The 16,316-nt window shown below is 31.8% G+C and overlaps 1 protein-coding gene and 1 pseudogene across 9 annotated transcripts in view; one reads left to right on the forward strand and one right to left on the reverse strand.

Annotated features, from left to right (window-relative positions):
* The window catches only part of EPHA5 (EPH receptor A5), a 307,470-nt gene that overhangs the window by 257,437 nt on the left and 33,717 nt on the right, over positions 1 to 16,316 (reverse strand). The window lies entirely within an intron of this gene.
* Positions 8,462 to 8,576, forward strand: LOC120588644 (uncharacterized; annotated as a pseudogene).

The raw sequence follows: 16,316 nt of genomic DNA on the forward strand, positions 1-16,316 counted from the left end.
AATCATCCCTGACTTTTATGTATTGCTCTGTGTATTATATAACTAATATGTGTGTGTGTGTGTTTTTTGTTTGTTTGTTTGTTTTTTTTCCTGTTGGATAACTAACAGTCCTTAGAAAGGATGGCAAAATAGGCTCTTGAACATCTCAACCTCTTTGATAATATTTTTTCTATTGTACTTTTGGCTGGTTATACTGAAAATAAGAAAATTCTTTACATTTAAATGCATGTTTATTAGGAGAAACATAGGCAGATATGGAATCAAATTTTAGAAAGGCTATAGGAAACAAGGACTCTTTGATGTGGCTGGTGGGAATATATAATGGTAGTTAACTGGGGGGAGCTATTTGAAAATACATGGTAAATTAAAAGAAAAATTTCAACCAGGATTTTCATATGTGACTAGGGATACCTATGCCAAGATGTACCTCCAACATTGTAAAGGCCAAATATTAAAAACCATCTACATGATCATCAATAGGAATAAAGAAATGTGTTATATTCATACTATAAATCGCTATACAAGAATTATCATTAAATCATTTATATAGAAATCTCGAATACAGATGATGAGGGGAAAACAAAAAATTAAAAACAATAAAACATTTTGCTGCACTTTAATAAAACAAAACTATAAATTATGTTTTACTATATTCATACAATCATGTGGTGAAAAAGTATAAACAAACAGGAAAAATGTGCTACATTTATGAAAATAGATCAATAAAAGGATCAAATTGAAGAACTTAGAGAATGACTGCATAAAAATTGGACAAGGTCTCAGAGACCTGTAGAATAAAGTATATCAATATATATGTAATGACAATACCAAAAGAGTAGAAAGGAAAAATGACAGGCACGATATTAGACTAAATATCAAAATTTTCCAAAATTTGATGAAACGTATCGATGTACAAATCCAAAATTCCAACTGAATCTAGTTAGTGTTCACACAAAGATCCATGCTTAAACACATTACAGTAACCTTGCTGAAAGCCAAGAAATTTTATTAAAAAATGACAGCAACAAGAGGAAAACAACTCATCAAGTAAAGAAAAACATGGTTATGTTAATTAGCTGCCTCCTCAGCAAAAGCAATATAGGCCAGAAGAGTGTGGAATGAAATGTCCAGAATGCTGAAAGAAAAATAATGTAACCAAGAATTCTATATCTAGGAAAATTAACCTTCAAAACTAACCAGTAAAAAAATAAATAATCCAATTAGAAAATGGACAAAAGACATGAACAGCCATATTACTACAGAGGATATGCAGATGGTATGAAAAGATATTGAATGTCATTAGCCATCAATGAAATTCAAATTAAGATCACAATGAGATATCTCTACACACCTATATGATAAAATTTAGGTTGTTTTAATGACAACACCAAATGCTAATGAGGATTTGGAGACACTGAATTGCTCATACATTTCTGGTGGGAAGATAAAATGATACAGTATTCTAGAAAACAATGTTTCTTACAAAATTAAAACATGCAATTACTATACAATGCAGTAATTTCATTCTTGGTTATTAATTTCAGGCAAATGAAAACTTCCGTTCACACAAATACCTGTATGTGTATGTTCACAGAAGTTTTATTTTAAATATCCCTGAAACTAGCATTGGCCCAGGTAATAATTCAGATTTTCAACAGGGTGAATTATTAAACAAACTGTGGTACAAATATACAATGATATACTTCTCAACAGTATAAAGAAATAAAATATTGATACAAGCAACAATTTGAATGAATCTCCAAATACTTATGTTGAGTAAGAAAAATAAATCTCAAAATGTTAAATGCTGTATGAGTCCGTTTATATAATATTTTTGAAATAACACAATTTTAGAAGTAGAGAAGAGCTTAGTGACTGCTTAGCTAGAGCTTAGAGGTAAAGGGGTGGGGATAAGATAGGAGGAGAGATTTGAATGTGGTCATAAAAGGGCAATATGAGATATTCTAGTGTTATTGTTTCTGTTTGGTTTTGCAGAGATGATGAATACATAAATCTACACAAGTAATGAATTTGTATAGAACTTTTACACACACACACACACACACACAGAGAAAAGAAGAAATGGAAGACCAAGCGAAACTGTTACACAATTAATGAAAAACTTCAGCAAAAAAATGAATTCAGATATATCTGACTTTGAGACTCATCTTTAATTCATTATACCATAATGCCCCCCAAAGTACGACAAAGAATTTATGGGAAAACAGTCTTTCTGCAATCTAATAAAGGGGGGATATGAAGTCACCCTCTGGTATTCTTCCCAAGGCATAGCCATATATTTTATTCCCAAAGACTCTACTCCGTACTTTATTTTTGTTTCTCCTTAACTTTAAATTAAAGCTTAAGTAGTTATTAAATTAATGTTACTCCAGGTATTTTCTATGCAAATAGAATCTCACTAAATATTTCATGAAAAACAAGTGTTCTTTAGAGAGATATCTATGGAGCCCTGCCTAGTATATTTCTTTTTAAGATACTAAAATTGAAAGCTTTGAGAAGTCTATGCACATGTGTAAAGTAAATCTGTATTGTATACACATCCATATAGGAAAACTTTGCAGTAAATTATCCTATTTAGTTTTATATATTATACAATTTTCTATACTCGTATTGAGAGATAACTCTTTTAAATTCATAATACATATTACTATTCCATTGAACATTCCATAGAACATATTTTGGCAAATTCTAAATTATAGTGTTGACTGATAATTGCTTAGGTGCAGCAACTTAATGGGATATCATATTGTGGCTTAAATTTTGACTACTCCCCGGTGACACATTTTTCATAGTACCTAATTTATATCCATTGTCAGTTTACATATCTGTGTGCTCTGAAAGATTCACTACATGACAAAGAAACCTGCTGTCAATTGGTTGTACATCCCCAATGTTTAGAATTATGCCTGGAGAATTGTACAAATTCAATACATATTGATTGAATGTAAGTACATAAGAACTAAAAAATGAAAGAAAGAAAGAATGAATAAATGAATGAAAACCAGGAACCCTCTGGTTTACTCTTATTGCTTTACTCAGTGGTGCACTGGGACTTAACAGCAAAAGAACAAGAACTTTTTAGTGAGTTATTTCTCCCTTTTTTCTAGAAGCAATTTAGTCAAAGAACACTTGGCATGTCAACCCTGAAATGTTGCCAGCCTTTTGCTCTGGCCACTATTTTTTTCCTCTCAATAATAACTCCCACCAGAAGAATGGCAAGTAAAGAAAGAGGAGGTTTAACTCAATTCTGTCAAATGTCGTTAAGAGTTGGCAGCTCCAGGAAAGGTTTTATAATGAAAAGAATTGAATCCAGTGAAAAAAAGGGCTACCTGATTCACTGCGAATTTCGCTTATCTGCGTATCTCTGTTCATAATTATCACTGGTAAGTGACAGTTGGCAAGCCCATGGAAGTCTCAGAAATTGCAAAATGTTATTAAAAAGTCAAAACATAACATTTAGAAACTTCAGTGATTTATGTAAATAAAAGTACAATTTATTTCATGTGATATTGAGGCTTGCTCTAACTGGTTTGTTTTCTTTTCACATAGAATAGAATGTTAAATTATATAATGGTATCTGAAATTTCTCTCTTGGCAAAATCTAATTAGTTGGGCTAAATGTAAAGTTCAAACACTGATACATAGTCTCTATCACTTACCTTCCAAAGGAAGAAAATGAGCTCTCACCACTCCAGTTCACACCCTCAAGTTCATTTGGCCCAAATGAAGGTAAGTTACAAGGCTAAATATAAAAGTTTCCTTGATATATATAGGATAAGTAATACAGTCTCAATAATTCCTTTATCATATTTAATTACAACCATTTTAAAAAATACATCCTATCAAAAGAAAAATACCAGTAATTTAATTATTATAAAATGTAACAATATGAATACTTCCTGGAAATTTTTTAAAAGCAAAGAAAAAAGTTTTTTAGATCATAATTTTCATAATTAAATTTATTGCTTCAATTGAAGATCTCAGAGTACTTTTAATTTGTTAATTTTCACAAGAATTTGGAGACATATTTTAGAGCTGACCACTTTGTGGCATCATCAAGACATAAATACTTTTTTGAAGATCTTACCCTATGAAGTTACTTTCTGGTTTCATATAACCTTACTGCTGACATAGTTCATTTCTGCAATGATTTATACAGAGTAACTAATGTGCCCCAAATGTGCTAGTTAATGTTTTTCTCATATTCAGTGACAAAGTAGCACTTATATTCATAGAAGATGACTGTATTTATAATTCTGATAAGTTCTCATATTGAGATAGTCCACTCATAATTAATAAATGAGTAAAATAATATTTGTCCTAATCATAGAAGTTTGCCACAATAGGGCCTGTGGAAGAATAAATGCATCATATCAACAACCTTCCAGCTCTTTGCATATTGTATAGCATTGATGGCACCTTACACTTCAGAGGTATTTACACTAATTTATGATAAACAATTTTTTTCTATGTAACTGAAAAATGATGTCTTTAACAATGATTGCAAGTTATATTTGAGGAGTTAAGTTTCCTCAGATTTTCACAAACCAATATTAGATAAACATACATACATACATAGGTTTAAGCATTTTTTAAAAAATCTGGACTATCTTTGTTAGAGGAGAGACATTAAAAGAGAGGTCTTGGTATTTAATAATAGAATATAAAATTTTATTTAAAGTAGAATCAGTAACCATAAAAATTGTAACTATACAAGCTATATATTGATATTAAATAACTGAAATTTATTTATGCAACATGGTCTTGAAAGTGTATCTCTAAATGAAAAATGAATAATGACTGAGGCCATTTTTTTTCCATTTAAACCACCTTAACTCATTTTTTTCTCAACTCAAATACCTTAAAGCTGACAGAATTAAACATTCAGTAAGAGATGTACTGACTGAGTCTAATATATATATTCCAGGTTTTCCTAGGTAAGTATCTATGTGTACAGAATTTCCACTCAATTTAAAAAGGTCATGCTTACATTAAAAAATATACATATATATGCATACATATACACAGAAAACCTAAGAATAATATTTCTATATGTAAAACCTATTTCATTTTTCTTTTCTCTTTTCATTTCCTTCTAAAATATTTATCCATATTAGTATCTCTTTATTCTATTTCCTGTTTTAATTAATACTAGTGCAAAGTTCCTTTCTTTTATTCCTCTGCACAATTTGGATGACCTACAACAGAAATTTCCAAACATGGGTTTAATTACCAGCTGTAACATATCCACCACTGGTGGGCAGATTCTTGTAAACAACACACAACCTACAGAACCCTGGGACCCAGCAATATGTATTTTAATAACATATAGTAATAATAATTTAAAATTTACTGAGAACTTAAAATATGCCTAGAGTGTTCCTAAGTATTTTATGTGTTTTAACATATGTTATCTTCACTACAGTCCAATAAGGAAGCTATTATTATTTAGATGGGAAAACTAGGAAAGTTATGATTCTGGCAATATCACTTCAGAGTCTCGGTTCTTTATCTCTCACCACTTACACGGCCTTTCTTTGGTGAGCCTAATATCTAGCCAGCTTTCTATAAAAATGTCAGATAAGTGTGGATGCTTACAGTATATCGAATTATAGATATTTATAGTGTACCTGCTTCTCAAAATAAACAAAAAGTTCCTTGAGAAAAAGAATACTATATATTCATATTTTGGATCCTTAAGCACAATATTTGAGTTCTTAGTACATATTAGTTGAATCGATTCTTCCTTTCAAATATTCCAAGAAGAAAATCACTTAAACCATTTGCACTCAGGAAACATTAGATAGCAAACCTTCCTTTGAGGATGCAGCCTATTCTTCTGTCATCTGACAAAAACAGTTTTTCCTGCATCCCAAGCACATTTCTTAGGAGTCTTAACTGAGTGTTTATAAGAATAACTCATCATCATTAGCTATAATTTTTTTTTTTTTTAACTTCAGGACTTTTGAACATATTTAAGTTCCAAAATTTACTATTTGAGATTGATTCTGGCCAACATTCTAGAAAATTCAATGCAATGGCCTGAACTATATACCATGTCTTAGTAAGAGGTCCAATTAAGATCAAGTTTCAAGTCTGTATATACAGAGAAAGAAATTAAGTTGAATTAAATATATCAAAAATCAAATCGATGCAATATATCTTCATGAATTTGCATCCTATTCAGCTTTTTTTTTTTCCTATAAACAAATGGTTGTCATTCTTTTAGGTTCAGTAAGCTGAGATATCTTACATTTTACTTTTTTAAAAAATTTATATATTTCTTCTCTTTATTCTTTACACTTTATGACAGTTACACAGAATGGACAATCATTCAAAATCTATCCATGGGTGGATATAATATTTTTCTTTTGTAAGAATCAAAGTAAAAATAATATTTCAGCTCTCAAAAGGTTTCATACACACACACACACACACACAATTTTTTGGCTAACAATATGCTAAAACAGAAATGAAATTAAGATTTTCTGCAACAAAGAAAAGTTTAAAGACATTTACTCAGAAAAAAAATCTAGGTAATGAGGAATCAGATAATGGATTTGCATAAATTTATAAAGGCCTCAATGCCTTCCTCATACAAGGAAGAAAAATGGAAAAATACAAAGTAGTATGGTCTTTCCCTCTTAGAGACAGAAAAGAGGAAAAGCGAAAAGTGAGGAATATTCAGGGAGGAACATGCTTCAATACTTCCATATGTACAACCAAACATTCTTGTGTAGCTAATCTATGAAGTAAGTCACCATTTCTTCCACGATCTATTGAAACTCATTAGAAAAAGCAATGGAGTGACTGCTAACCTCAGGCACTGATCTTGGAAAAATGACTCTCTCCTTAACCAGAATATAGCCTAGTTTGAATAATGAACACTGCAATCATGTTTAACAAGGTTAAACAAGAAAAGATGAAATAAATACATTAGGAAACATCACTTGTTTACACAAATTGCTTCCTTCTTTACATATTCAGGGTAAGACAATATGCACCAACTTGGAAGACACCTAGACCCAGAAGTGGCAAATACTACTGTGGCCAGAGCAAGATGGAGCTAACAAAGGTATTGGTATAGTGATTCTAGATTTTAAACCTTTTGAAAGTGGAGATAAAGTATCTATATTTGATTCTCCAGTACCAATTACAGTCACTGGCCCCATAGTAAGTGAGAGATAATGTTTATCAATTTATATTTACAGCCTGTTTTCTCCATTAGACTAGGAGCAGCACGAAGTTTCCAATATAAACAGTACTTAGTACAGAACAGGTTTATAATAAATGTTATTTCATTGAGCAAATGAATGAAGGCATCAAAAACAAAGTGAGGGTTCAGAAATCATAATCCAGGAAAAAAATTAAGATCCAGAACTAGAAATACAATCAGGTGCCCAGGGACAAGAATGTGAGCTCAAATATTGAGTTATTCCCAAAAACTCTCCCATAGGGTTCTAGCACGTAATGTTTATACTAGGGCTTTTAGCATGTCGACATATTTAATTTTAGGTATCTTCTGGTGCTCTTCCATGTCTAATACTAGGCTGTGTGTGCCCATGTGTCTGTATGTTGTGTTTCTGAGTGTGTTAGGAATTTGGAAAACCAAAGAGAAGGAACACTGGACATGAACATTACCATCAGCACTCTGAGTATGAAAGACAGACTACAGTCCACTAAATTCTCAGATTAAAGTTTCACCCAGATGCTATTTTTCTCAAGCTTAAGAAGTACCATTAAACCTTAGACGAGCATGTTAAGGTTAAAATTACTCAGTCAGGCCCAACTTGCTCTAGGCATCCTTATATTAAGTCTTATGTTACTGTGTTCTGTTCAGTTTGCTTTATTCTACAGAAAAGTAATTTTTTTTTGTTTAAAATCAAGTCTAAACAGTATTTCATTTGGTATATTTTTCAAATATAAAATGTAAACTTATTACAGTTCTTGATTAAATCTGCCAAATAGGGTCTGAGTAGATATACTGAGTTAGAAATAATGATAAATACCACAGCAGATTAAACATTTTCTAGAAAAACAGTCACTTTAATTTAGTTCATTTGTGCACACATGAACCTGGATGAATTAGCCAAAGTGTGTTCAATGCAGAGGAAACATGATTTGAAAAAACCCTGAACAGGAAGTCAAGTTCTCCACTTCGTAAATGAAGATACCAACTTTACATCATTCCCAAATTTAGCCAATGGACCATGATAAAGTCTTCACTAATTCTTAAAACAATTTTTAAAAAGTAGTAGATAATTCATAAAATCAAATTTGTTCAATGTAATGTATTATTCTTTATTTGGGGATTTTATGCTTATTATTTTGGTATTAGAATTCTCTTTTTTTGGACATGGTTCCATAGTGTAGCGGTCAGCACGTCTGCTTTACACGCAGAAGGTCCTGGATTCACACCCCAGTGGAACTACAGTCCATGGTCTACGGCCATGCCACCCTGAACAAGCCCGATGTCTGATCTGGAAGCTAAGCAGGGTCAGGCCTGGTTAGTACTTGAATGGGAGACCACCTAGGAAGACCAGGTGCTGTAGGCATAAATAATAATAAATAATTTTAAAAAATTCTCTTTTTTAATGAAACAATAGTGATAATAGAGGGTAGTTTGCAAGTTTTGAACTAAGGAATGCTTTGAGTTTAATTTTTAAATCAATGGTTGATGAACAGCATAACTACTCATAACACATTCATTTATTCATTCATTCATTCAGTAATTATATTGACCACCTACTATGCTCTGGAGACACAGCAGTGAACAAAAAAGACAACTGCATGTTTCTCATATTATACTTATACCTGGTATGCTATCATAGAAAGCAGATAATAGTGAGATGAATAGAATAGAATAGAATAGAATAGAATAGAATAGAATAGAATAGAATAGAATAGAATAGAATAGAATAGAATAGAATGCTGGTTTTGTGCTGTTAAATGCTAGAAAGAAAATATTAAGTCTCTCTTATAGCTTTCCAAGATGGCTATATGAGGTAAAAGGCTCCAGGGTTTTAAAATTTTAGTCATATTTAGAATAACCACTCCATGGAGACTGAGGCATAAAAACTTTGATCGATGGCTTCATATGACTGCCTGAATAGAAATATTTCTGCCTCATCATCTAATGTCAATAAATCATATTTATTATAATGAGTATCATAAAACAATATAACAAAAAAATCTTAATAAAATTACATTAAACATTGCAATACAGAATATCTGGTTCTTATAAATGAACTATGTGCTTTAACAACCACATGCTTGATAGCGCTGCAGCAACTATTATAATTAACAATGAATGTTTAAGGATTTATTTGACAAAATTACTCAATTCCAAGAAACCTTTCAAAAAATGCTAAAAATGCATATATTCGCAGCCTCAGTAACTAATAAATAATAGATAAAAAAATCATGCTAAAATCTATGGTCTAATAGCTAGCCTCACCTTTCATTATCACCAATCATAATATAGACCAGAAACTAGGAAAAAAGAATCTGGCCAAAAAAACTATAAAGATTTATGATAGAGGTAAGAGTAAAGTAAAAAGAACTGTTCTACAGGAAAAGATAAAGAATCAGAAGAACAGAAAAACTTATTGACATTTCAAAACCAAAAATTGAATGCTTTTAGGTTTACTTGTCATTCTTCAATGTCTTTCATATCAGTGATTCACAAAGTCACTGAAGAGTGTGGTTACCACACACTGATGGATGTGTAACTTGCTCACTCTAGACAAAGACAAGAATTTTCATTTGCTGCTATTAAAAATTCCTTTTACAATCATACCAAAATAAACCCCATTGTTATATCTTTCATAATATTTTAATAAATTCAGAAGTACATGTCTTTGAGGGCACAAACTATTGAAAATAATTTCATTGGGAAAGGGACTTAACAAATTAAGTAGACAAAATGGGCATTTAAAAACAACTGCTGCAGAAAAATTAGTCATTGGCATAGATAAAATAACACTGCAGATTTCAGTGTTTATTGCTCATGATTGTTCTTTAACTATAGTACTAATGGTATTTAAGATTTAGTTAACTAAGAAAACGGGATTTTTCCTTATGAAAGAACATCCAGTAGTCCCCCTTTATCTGCAGCTTTGCTTTCTGCAGTTTTAGTTACCAGCAGTCAACCATTGTCTAAAATATTAAATGGAAAAAGTCAGAAATACTATCTTAAGTTTTAAATTGCACACTGTTCTGAGTAGCGTGATGAAATCTGGCACTGCCTTTTTTATCCCACCCTAGAGGTGAATCATCCCTTTGTGCAGCATGTTCATGCTGTATATGTTACCCGCCTGTTAGTTGTGTTTTAAAAATTAAACTTTATCATAGGTATGTATGTATAGGAAAATGCACAGTATGTATAGAGTTTGGTACTATCCGAGGTTTCAGGCATGCTCTGAAACCATGAAAGGTAACCCCAGTACTGAATTAAGGTTTATAGTATATCCTCTCATACATAAACTATTTAATATAAAAGAAATATATAGAGCTATGTTGTAGAAGAAAATCTACTAAATGTAATAATAGACTAAGATAACGGAAGAGAAATCCATGTAAAGAGAATCATTGTGCCTTATAGATTTCTTTTTCTGATTTCCAATTTATCATATAAAATATAAAAAAAAATTGTGTTTTACATGAGCATACAAAAAACACATCTGTGAAATATTTCACATGTTACATATTCACTTCTTTTCATGTGCAGAGGCAATCATACAGTAATAAAAGAGGTAAACTGATATGTTTTTCAGTCATCAAATTATTCCAGCTATCACATTCAGGAATATTAAGATATCACTTAAACAGTGTTTAATATTTCTCTCCCAGTTCTCCTATGAGTTAAGTCAATATTCTCACCTCTAGAAAGATTTAGTAATTGACCTACTTGACCTAATTCACAAAAGGAGGCCATTGAAAAAATGAGCTAAATTTTAAAATCTCCTTGTCACTGTGGTTGGAACTACATGACAAGAAATTGTCCACAATATATTAATAACTGATTCAATTTACAGTTAAAAATAAGTAAAGCTGATTTTGGTATCATCAATTGACACAGGCAACAACCAGATCCTAGTATGTAAGTTTGTTAGCAGTTATTTTAATATTTATTTAAAGAATGTATTTCAATAAATGTTAACTAAATATCACATATAGCTAAGTTAAACTTTGAGTAACAATTTTACATTTTGAAAAGAGGCATTATGTAAAACATGGCTTGATATTGAAATTTATCACTGGCAATGGAGAAAAAGGGAGAGAGACAGAGAGAGAAGAAAAGAGGGAGAAGGAGAGAGGGAGAGGAAGAGAGAAAAAGGAAAGCAAACTCTCCCCTACCTCTTATTATAACTCTATCCTGAGGACTCCTCACTCTTGACCCGATTACCTCTCAAGGACTCCCACCCCAAATGCCCTAGTTTTGGTGGTTAGGATTTCAACATGTGAATAGGGAGGGTGCACAAGCATTCGGTCCATAGCAGTGCCTAAATTCTCAAACTTTACCAATTCACATCAGTTCTCAGTCTTAACCACCCCACCTAGAACCATGGAAGTGATTTCATTAGATTCACACAAACTCCAACTATGAACTAATTCTAGTGTTAACACCTTTGTCGATATTATAATTGCTCATTTGGTCAGATTTCAAATTAAAGTCAAAACCATAAAAGCATAAAATATGAGTATTAACAGAATCTTAATAATTACTAATAATTCTTTTTTAATAGATAAGTTTACTGAGATAGTTAATATTTGGAAAAACTCAAATTTAACTCAGTATAAACACATGTTGTTATTGTTATTTGTTGTTATTTTTACTGCTGCTTTTTTGTGGTAGTGGTTTTCATAGCTTTATACTATCTGAATCCACTTTAAAAAGTTCTTAAAAAGTATTAGAAAATATTGAGCATATTTCTAATACTATAAAGAACCCCAACTTAATAAAATCCTATGGTTAATTTATTATTTTTTCACAACTATGCCTTAAATTGTCCATTTGAAAATGGGGAGAGAGTACATAAGAGAATTTCCATTTCAATGTTTTACCGATTGTGTGTATGATTTTGTATCCTCATTCTCATTTCTACTTTCAAAGGAAAACACAATATATAAAGATGTCAGAAATGAACTTCAGTGCACTAATAAATAATGCTCCACAAAAAACACCAATGACTGGCTAGCTAGAAAGCACTATCAATATCTGATGACATGATAGCTGCCTTTTGCCTTCAGATTAATGACATCTTAATGCTCCTCTGAAATCACATTAATTTTCCTGATATTAGTATTGAATTATCTTAGTTTTGATCATAAAAACCTTAATCTATATATTTTAAGAATGTAAAAGTATTACCAAATTATAAGGTGATATAAATGCAATATACTATCACTACTGTTAAATTACTTTAAAAATCCCATTATTCAATCTGGCATCAAAATAAAGCAAACACTAAACCAGGGAAGCTTCTTTAATGAAATGGCTTTATCTCTCAGGATTATACTTGCCATTATGCCTTTAATTGTGCAGACTGGAAGGATTTGTGACACTAACTGAATAATCTTGCATTATTTGAATAATTTGTAATCAAAGCAGAGTCTGTGACTCATTGGCTTATTACATATTTGCATGTTATCATCAACTAAATGTCCGTGCATGCCCAACTATACAAAACTGTTTAAAATAAAACTTCTCCAACATCCATGGCAGCTGTCCTGTCCTGATGTGTATAATGTAGAGTGGAATACATGAAGGATTAAATTAAATATTCATGAAGCATATGTATATCATTTGCACTATCTGTGTTCTAGATCAAATGTTAGGAAATAAAGCTAAATTGGAATATTTTTTCTGAGTAAGTTCAGATTCATAACCTATGGCATTAAATATTCATAATAACATTTTGGAAGTGTTGTAATCATGTAAGGAAATTCCACATAAGAAAAGCAATATTAATCAATAGTAAAGATCGTATTCCTCTTTTGTTTCTACATTTTTATATCTATAAATTGCTTCTAAGCAAGACACTTGACTTTAGAGGATGTGGAGGGACTTTCAGAACTAGGTCAGCAATCACAAGGGTGATTTTCTTGGGCTCTAAGGAAACAATGAGCTAATAGGATGCTATTAGTTTTATGCCTACTCATAACTAGATTTAGACAGCAATATGCAGACAAAGTAGCATGGAGGCACAGAGAAACCTGTGCTACAGAAAAGAATGATGATGACCAAAAGATGTAAAATCAGTCGCTACAATGAAGTCTAAAATATAAGAATAGTGAGACAAGTAATACTAATATTTTAAATAAGCCGTATAGATCAATTAAACATGATTATCAAATAAAATGATAAAATACCCATATCCCACTTAAAATTATTGAAAGCTGGATAAAATTCATATGTGTTATAGAAATCAAGCTTTATAGACATGATGAAAATTATACACTGAAAACAACTCAATTCACTGTAAATTTTCATGATAAAGTATTTCACATTAGCAAATATTTTTATAACTAAACCAATTTTATATGAAAAAAACACCTTTATACTTGGGGAAATGCTTTCTCATAAGAATTCCTAAGAGACACTAATTGAGATAAAGCCCAGATACATTTTTTTAACTTGCCGTCCTGATAGCAGAGATGGCCGTCAAGAGTTACAGCTACACTGAGCTACTTATGATCTTATCCTCCTCTCCCAACCCAGCTACAGACGTTTGCATCAATGACAGACATTTGAACCAAGTAGAACCCATGAAAATCAATGTGGAATTTGAAATGTTTCAGTCAGTTTGAGTTACTCTTTTAAATACAGGGGATCAAATTTGTAATTGTAGGAAAGCAATGTGCAAAGTAAAGCAGATAAATCTGGTTTGTAAAGAATGAAGAAATGACTGGTCAGAAGCAAGAACCAGAGAGAGGGTGACTACTACCTCGTTCATTGAAGCTTGCCTAATCGCTTGGTTTCATCATTTCAAAAATTCAATTGACCTCAGGTTCTTTGAGTTAACCATTAAGTCCCTTTCTTTCTCTTAAGCTAGCCGAAGTCAGTTTATGTTACTTGAAAACAATTGAAATTTGACCACAGAATAATAAATAACTGAATCGGCTTTAGTTATCTGGACAACTCACAAAGTTAAAACACCTTTAATAAACTATACCTGTCAGCATACTATTTTATTTTGAATGAAGTAATCCCCCATATTCTATTTAAGAGAAAAAGCTGAAAAACACGTAAGTTGTTTTGAAGATAAAGAATATTTATTCAGTATAAATATTCTGTATTCAAATCCATCATTGTACTCCTGCTCCAGATTAAAGTAAAGAGGTGCATACAAAATGGTTTTCAGAGTATTAAGTTTTCATAGATTTGTGTAAGCCCACTGTCTTAGTCTTTTGCACAGCTGTAACAAAATACCACAGACTGGGTAGCTTATAAATAATAGAAATTTATTTCTAACAGTTCTGGAGGCTAGAAGTCCAAGATAAGAGTGCCAGCACAGTCAGCTGGGGACTCTCTTCCAGGCCTCAGACTTCTCATTATATCCTCACATAGCGGAAGGGCGCTAGCTAGCTCTCCAGCGCCTCTTATATAACGGCACTAATCCCATTGGGGAAGGCTCCACTCTCATGACCTAATCACCTCCCACATGCCCCACCTCCAAATATCAACACATCAGGCATTAGGATTTCAACATATAAATTTTGGTGGGAACACCTTCAGATTACAGCACCCACCAATCTACAAAATTATAAACCATTCTATTTTTAGTAATTGTTTCCTTCCTTCACTGAATTTTTGTTTCTTGCTACAATTAGTGTGCATTCCTGCTTTGATTTGTAAAACTGAATTGTTCATCAGTGAGAAACAATTAAATGTTTTATATATCTACTACCAAATAAAGTGCCAGATGACTTGGTAAAACCTTTCAAGTCTTTATTAATATAGAATCTAGATGCTTTATTTAACAAGTGGATCTATTTTTCTATCTTTAAATTTTAACTACAGTTTAGTGCAAACATACTGATGAGAATAAGAGAACAGTCAAGACATAATGATCTTATAAGTCTATCAAGGTCATTATGTACCTCTTGGGGAAAATAAAAATTAAAATAAAAACCGAGAACAGAAGCCAAGATGAAAAATAATAGTATCATCAAACACTGACTCCTTAATGTAGGCCAGGCATTGTTCAAAATATTGCACCATTATCTCATTCTAATCCTGATAAGAATCTGGTGCAGTGTTAGTACTATATACATAATTTATAGATAAGGAAATGGAGATGGAGATTAACTAACTTGCACATATTAGGTAGTCAGAAGTGAAGCCAGATTTACAATCAAGATTAGTTGATTTCAGATTCTCCAAGGAGGTAAATATTTATATAAATTAGTACTATGGATTGAGTTCAATAAAGAGAGGCTCCCAGAGTTGTGTATATGTGTGTGCAGGTTGTATATTTTACAACTCTAGGGGACTTCATTCAAAACTTATCTATTTAGATAGTTGAGTACAGGAACTGAGTCCTGTTTATCAATTTAATCTCAGCACTTGGCATGTAAATGTCTTTTGGTAAAATAAGTTGTATAATTAAATAAAGCATTCTTGGCTCAAGCTTGCATGACACCAAATAAATATGAACATCTAAAATCTGAACTTCGATGTGTCTTTTTACTATTCTATTTTTAGCTAACAATGTGTAGCCTTTGGGTCCAACAACCACCAGTTCCTAAAGATTTAGATGTCTAATAATGTATCTATCAGTAGCAGATATAGTTAATGTGAATTTATATTTGAAGCATAGGGCGGCATGCTCGCAGTAAAGATGAAGGTCTTTACATTGGAGATGTTCTAAGTATTCATAGAAACAATAGGTAACATTTTACATATATAATTTGTAGTGTGTTTAATACACAGTATGTGCTATATGAATTCAGCCTAGGAAATGTTCATCCTTCTGGGTGGTAATGAAAGATTTCATTTTGCATAACCTCAGTTGGGCCTTGAAAAAATGATTAGCATTAAGATGGGTTATATGGAGAATGGAAGGTGGAGTATTTTAACTAATTTAGGCTAACCACTAGAGATAGAAATCTGTATGAATCCTTTGGGAGTTAAGAAGAGAGAAATCAGATGATTTGGGGGTAAAGTGTGACGAGGTATGAGCTCACAAAGAAACAACTAAGCTCTAGAAGACAGATATCCCAGGCTGAGCAATTTGTATTATCACTTCTGCCTTAGTGAAAGCATTGAATGCAGAGAGAGAGAGAGAGAG

This window comes from Pteropus medius, unplaced genomic scaffold (genome assembly GCF_902729225.1).
Source record: "Pteropus medius unplaced genomic scaffold, Ma_sr-lr_union100, whole genome shotgun sequence".
NCBI lineage: Eukaryota > Metazoa > Chordata > Mammalia > Chiroptera > Pteropodidae > Pteropus > Pteropus medius.